The sequence below is a fragment of the Centruroides sculpturatus genome, unplaced genomic scaffold (assembly GCF_000671375.1).
Source record: "Centruroides sculpturatus isolate CEXI.00-Female unplaced genomic scaffold, Cexi_2.0 scaffold492, whole genome shotgun sequence".
NCBI classification, from domain to species: Eukaryota; Metazoa; Arthropoda; class Arachnida; order Scorpiones; family Buthidae; genus Centruroides; species Centruroides sculpturatus.
In genome coordinates, this window is record NW_019385105.1 from 225,862 (window position 1) to 231,414 (window position 5,553).

At 32.6% G+C, this 5,553-nt stretch overlaps 1 pseudogene; it reads right to left on the bottom strand.

Annotated features, from left to right (window-relative positions):
* Window positions 1–3,190: 3,190 nt before the first annotated feature.
* LOC111634784 lies at window positions 3,191–4,682 on the bottom strand (annotated as a pseudogene).
* Window positions 4,683–5,553: the final 871 nt, after the last annotated feature.

Consider the following 5,553-nt stretch of genomic DNA (forward strand, 5'->3'; position numbering starts at 1 on the left):
TCATAATTGATCTGACATTGTTTAAAATAACACTTGCCGTTATATTTCTATTTTATTCAATTATATTTACATTCATCAAAAACACAAAATTCGATTTGAGAATGAAATTAAGAAATCCATACTTTTACAGGAAAATGATTTACGAAGAGAATAGCTTAATCAGAAATGTTACACTAGTCGTTTATTTAATTATATTGGTATGCATTGTCGTATGTCAAATTTTCTTCTTTCTATTTTTGTATCACGGTTTAGAAAGAAAACAGAAATTTATTGGAGAAACTCTTTTATGCAGCATCCAAGCTTGCATAAAGAAATTTGTCTTCTCATAGGATTTGTCTTACTTCTAGGAGCATTGTTATTGTTTATTTGTCATAAAGAATTCGAGCAACTCTCTACTGAACTTTCTGCTGTAAAAAGAAACGACACGCATTTACTAAGAAAAATAAATGCATTAGGGAGGTTGCGGCCGACGTTTTCATCGCGAAAACGTGTACGTCAGACGTTCAGCGCCGTTTTTCTGTAAGCCTAGAAGTTTGACAATGGCATTTGGTACGTCGAGCATGATTCCACTAACGTTCCAAACGCCATTGTCAAACTAATAGGCTTACAGGAAGGAGGCGCTGAACGTCCGAAGTACACGTTTTCGCGATGAAAACGTCGGCCGCAACCTCTCTATTAATGTTGCATCGTGAACAACTTTGGATTTTCGTATGTCAGTTTAACATCAAATACAATTTCGTGTTTGGAGTACATTTTACAACTCTTTGGGAACGAGCATTTGTTATTACGTATTTTTGTTTGTAGAAATAAATGAATTTGTAAATTACTCGACACTAAGATTTGCCATACTGAGCACATTTATTTGTACTATATGTAGCTGCCTGCTCTGCTCTCTGGCATTCACGAATTTGTTCATATCGTTTTTTTTTTTTTTTTTTTGCAATATCTTACTTATTAAAATGTTCTTATTTCAGATGCAGAATACATTTCAAGACATCAGGCAATTTGCTGAATGTGCCATTGAACTAAAACAAAAATTAGCTAACCATTCTGAATATGAGCAATTTCGTTTTGCTAAAATTATTTTTTAAATCATTATAATCTCTATAAACTTGCACTTTATTTAAAGTATTGTGTAAATCACTGGAGTTTAGAAGAAAATGGCTGTATCATCTGCAAAATAAAGACTGTTAATGTTATCTCTATTGATAGCCACGATTTTTGTTTATAAGAAGGGATAATAATTTAAGAACATCATTAGTATAAAACAAAAAGAAAATAGTATTCAGTAGATTACGCTGAAGAATTTCGATATAAATATCAACTGATTTTAAATGTGATCGGCATTTATGAATATGAGATTTCATTTCAATAGTTTTTAACTTTGTAACATTTCAACCTACATTGAATCAGAAATATTAGAAAAATGAATAAAACAATTAAATAATCTAACTTTATTTTAATAAACTAAGTTTGAAATACATGAATATTTTATAGTGAGGAGTGCTTTCTTGATTCTCATTTTTCCTTTTCTCTCTGAATTGACTTCTTTTATTCTTCTCTATTATTTTCCTTTATTATTATCTTCTTTTCCCTCTTAGCTTTTAGAATTGAATGAGGTAAAATGTCGGCTCAAATCCAGAGTTCCAGAAAATTAAAAAAAATATAAATCATTTTCAAGTGGCAATTATGTAAAACACGAAAAACGAAGTAGTGATTGAAATCATTTTTCAGCAATTTGACGTAGAAAAAGTTTTAAATGAATTCTATGGAATTTCTATCGTAAATTTGATAACATTTCTGTTTGTCACCTGAAGCATTTTTTAGTTTCATAAAACCGGAAAAAACAGAATGTAATGTGCTTACCATCTGAAATGAAAAATTTAGTCAATTATCAAATGCTTTAACAATTAAACAACAAACTGTATTTATGCAACAGAACAAATAAACAAACCCTTATAGGGATCTTCTTATCGATGATCAAGAGTCCTTCTATCGAAAGACATAAACTCACCTTCCCGAATCTTTTCATAAAATTAAGAATCTGCAAAAAGAAGAATTAAAATTAAATGAGTTTTCTCTATTTTTGATTCCCACTCATTATATTTATATAAAAGTATTTAAAAGTATTCATTAGGGGAAAGTATTATTTATTCAAAGTATTTATTTAAAAGTATTCAAGTATTAAGTATTCATTATAAAAGTATTTCTTCAAGCCGTTCGAACTAGGACGAATCCAAAAGAAGCATGATTAAAATCGTTTAAAAGTGTCCCAGGATGACTGAGGACAAATGTGATTAAATAATTTTTAAGGATGTTTATGATAATTACATACTTTTAATTTTTCTTTCAATCTAGTGCCATATCCAGTAAATTGCCTGATGTCTTGAAATGTATTCTGCATCTGAAATAAAAAGAAAAGTAAAAATATGCTTGGTAAAAAAACAAATATAGTTGTAATGAATGATAAAGAGCATAGCAGACAGCCCGTTATAATACAAACAAATGTACTCATTATGGCAAATTCTAATGTCGAGTAATTTACAAATTCATTTATTTCTACAAAGTTTAGAAAAAACAATCAGAAAAAAAAACGATCGACTCGATTATCTATCGATAGAACCAATTACTGGACCGCTAGTCTAGAATATAGATTTTCGAGATATCGTAGTAGTTACGAGACTTTATACAATATAGTAACTTGTAATGTGCTTTATGAATACGAGACTTTTAGTATTTCGTAAGTCACAATGAATTTCTTTGTAACTTACGGTACAAGATGTTTGTAAATTCGGCCCTAGTTTTCCACCAAAGTTTTCTCGTAAGGCATCCCTCTTGCTTGATTGCCAATGTTTTTCATTGCCTTCTACAATCAATAAAATGCTAAAATTTCTGACACTAATGTAAATATCTTCTTTGTATAAGATTCTTTTAATTAATTAACTGAATCAATACATTCATTGATTGAACTTATGAAAAAATTTTGTTTCACACATTATATTTTAAAATTTAAACCTTATTATAATTTTTAAAATTTATTCATTTAACAATAAACTACAATAATTATTTCTAATAAATTCAAAATGAAAATAATTTTATTTGTATATAAATAGCGAAATTTAAGACAGACAATTAACAATTTTGAAAAGTTAAATATTGTCGTTGAAAAATTAAAAAAATAAACTTTATATAAATCTTCAAATCATATAATTTTTATTCCTGAAGAGATTATTGGAAGTTTTGAAATGTTCAAAACTCATAATCCTCAGAAGTTCCCTCTTCAGCAGGTTTTTTGGCTGCATCGATAACATTTGCAGAAACATTGCTTGCAATTTTCGAAGCAGTAGCGTTGACGGTCGATTTTTTAATTAAAGATTCCGTGGTTTCTGGTTGTTTAGCGATGCTTTCTTGTTTTTTAACATATGCAATAGAATCGCTTCCACGGAGTGATCTCGTCTGATCAAGTTCGATGCCCTTATCGGTGCTCGTTCGAATCAATTTCTTACTAAAATAACTTGGTTTTTCGCTAAGATTCCGATCCAAAGTTTTCTTCTCTTCTGCGTGTTGTCCGTCCAATTCTTTCGTTTTCCTGGCGTTAAGGGTGTTGCGACGAAATCGTTCATAAAAGTATGATCTCGTAACTTCGATCATATCGATCATATGAGTCTTTACCAACATGTCTCTGAAGTCCGAATATTCACAATGCTCTTTATTTTCGATGTCCACGAAGCCCCAACGAGTCATCCGGCCGTAGAGTTTCTTACCACCGACTTCGTGCTGCTGCTCGCTCCCCACTACGGTAAAAGGTATTTTAGATCTTATTTTATCGTTCAGAATCTGATCGTCTGGATTTTCTTCGATCACTTTCATGGGGTAAACAGCGATTCCGTTTTCTTCTAAACAATTTCTGATAACTCGCTTGAAGGCTAGTCTTTCGTCTACTGTCATGGTGTCGCTCTTTGCTATGACGGGGACGAGGTTGACGATTTTTCCCAGTCTCTTCATGAATTCTATATCCAGAGGGGTCAACCAGCGACCAGACGGAGAGATGAAGTACACGCAGCAATGAACCCTTGTATCTTTTATGAACTTCTTACGATCTGTGCATTCCTCTTCTTCCAAATACTTCTCGTATTGTTCGTATATGTATTCTTCTATAGGGAGCCAGCAGTTTTCGTTATTTATATTATCACCGAAACCCGGTGTATCGGTAATAGTGAGGCGTAACTTCACACCTTTCTCTTCCAGAAGATGGGTGACCGATTTAATTTCTGTAGTTTTGCGATACCCGTCGACTCCTATATCTCTCTCGTCTTTCGAACAGCTTTTACGGCTAACAAATGCTTTAAAAAGTGTGTTAAGCAACGTAGACTTGCCCAAACCCGATCTGCCGACGACGAGAATGTTGAATTCGTATCCTCTCTTCAGGGATTTCTTCAGAGTTTGCTCCTGGAGAGTGTCTATGCCGACGTAACACCAGTTTTCTGTTTTTAAATAACCCCACTGGGTAATCTCGGGCAATGTTTCTGACGTCATTGTCACAAAACTTCGTTGCTACACCCAAAAAATAACGATTTTCTGACTCTATTTGAATTCGAGAAGAAGAATTTGAATTCGCTCGAATTTCGTTTTTTCGAACAATGGCAATTTTTAATAAATTATTTGTCGATAATTAAATTATATTTTGTTAAGAAATAATGAGTAAATAATAATAGAATTAATGATGTTAATAATACGTTATTACAAAGTAATTCGGAGTTTATTTTTCTCGAAACTCTCGACGCTAGTACAGCTTTTCTAGTGACAGACCGATTTAATTAAATAAATATCTTGCTGATTTACATTATTAAATGAGATTTAAATCTGGTTTGAATGCAAATTATAGACGGGAAATCATTTGAAACTGCCCTCGCGGGTATCGAAATCAGAGGGTAGAGGTGAAATTTAAACCACCACGATAACGCGCCATTACACAGACGACTTTAGAGAAGCTTGCCAATATTGCCTGGCAGGTTCTACCTCGGGTGGCCAACCTTTTGCATACCATGCGCCAATTTTTTGACAGGAGTTCAAATGCGCCATATAACTCGAACACTTTTTATAGTCTTACATTGAATGTTAGGGGTTGATAAATAGAAAGAAGAATAAATCTGCTTCGCTTACGAAAGAAAAGGGAATAACTTAATCATGCAGTTGAATTAATTAATTTATGACAGTTTATTGAAGCACCGATTTACAATAGTCAACAATGATCTCCTGTACGAGAGGGTGATTGCTTCATGATGGTGCTATTGCTGCCAGAGTCTCGTTTGGTGAAGATTACTCTGCACCACAATTATTGGCACTGAAAACGAGATCAGCTTGGAATAACTTTAATCACAGTAAATGTTTTCTGCCATTTACAAACCTGTAAACTGATCGGAAATAAAGATCGCACGACTCAAAATACATGCATACATTGTAATTTACTATGTGGAGAATACTCATTTTATCTGCAAAATAGACCGTAACGAATTGTGCAACAAATGAACTTGCCAAGACAGACTATAAAAA